General features: G+C 32.2%; 1 long non-coding RNA gene across 1 annotated transcript; it reads right to left on the bottom strand.

Annotated features, from left to right (window-relative positions):
* Positions 1-466: 466 nt before the first annotated feature.
* On the bottom strand, positions 467-958 carry LOC121131177 (uncharacterized). The gene is made up of 2 exons (XR_005868971.2): positions 684-958; positions 467-604 (listed from the first exon to the last, which is right to left on the bottom strand). It is a non-coding gene; the product is annotated as an uncharacterized lncRNA (long non-coding RNA).
* Between the last annotated feature and the right edge of the window lie 221 nt (positions 959-1,179).

The following is a 1,179-nucleotide window of genomic DNA, read 5'->3' as shown; positions in this document are numbered from 1 at the left end:
AAAAATCCCAAATCCACATATCAGCTGTCTGTTATATGATATTGGGGGGAGAGAAGAAAATGGTTACTGCCATAGAGAGGAGAGCCTTCAACATTTACAATACCATGTGTGCCAGGAAAATAGTATAAAATCATAAATAAATTATTATTTTACACTACAAAAATACACAAAAAGTAGGCAGGAATTCATTATTCAGAGCGAGATGTTTACAACACGACGATCTTTTAAAGAATGAATAAGAAATAAAAAAGAAGACCCAGCAACAACAGTTTTTTCTTCTCTTGTATACAATATTTATTTTTCTCTGCGTGTTTACAAAACCTATCTATTGAGTAATCCTAGTCCAGGTCCTAAAAAGGGGTACCCTATGTCTTGCTCCTACCTCTCCCCCTGCTCTTTTTTTCGCTGACAAACAAATCAACTCTAGTTATAGTATGTATAAATCTATAAAATATTCAAACGTCGATGGTTTTCATAATGCTTTTATTATATGCTGTCCAATTAAAATTTCACCCATTATTACATTACTATACCCTGGGAGATGATCCCTTTGTCTCATTTTGACTAACATCCAAAAACTGTTGATAATTCCTGTTGTAGGGCCCTGAAACGTGCAAAAAGTTTAGTAACTAATGTGACATATAAAGGACTAAAAAAAATTAAATACTAAGTAATCAACGAACCGAGTTATTTTTTTAAACTTCGGATTGAAAGTACACAGTCCGACCTGATATCCACACAGATCTCGTGGGAGAAAAATCCACACACATGTCACAACTAACATCCCGTAATCAAACCCTTACTCGCAATTACAACATTTAATTGACAAAGCTCCGGTTGTAAATTAAATAAGACAAATATGTCCACGCGGATGTACTATTTATAACTGAAGATTTGAGTTATATAGTTACACATTGATCATTCAAGTAACTAGGTAAGATGCGAGCAAGAGGAGGGAAACCCCATTCATTTCTAAATTAAATTAAATGTCACCAACGACTACCTATGTACATTAGGGTAACGACTTTTTTTAGAATGTCTTATCCCTGAATTATATTAGAACTAAATTTACACAAAATTTAAATAAAATTTGAATTTAAAGTGATTGAAGCAAAAAATTATCACACATAACATGGTTTTAAAATTATATTTTTCGTTTATTTAAATAGTACAATGGAC

Source organism: Lepeophtheirus salmonis, unplaced genomic scaffold (genome assembly GCF_016086655.4).
Source record: "Lepeophtheirus salmonis unplaced genomic scaffold, UVic_Lsal_1.4 unplaced_contig_2408_pilon, whole genome shotgun sequence".
NCBI classification, from domain to species: domain Eukaryota; kingdom Metazoa; phylum Arthropoda; class Copepoda; order Siphonostomatoida; family Caligidae; genus Lepeophtheirus; species Lepeophtheirus salmonis.
This window is presented reverse-complemented; position numbering and strand designations above follow the sequence as displayed.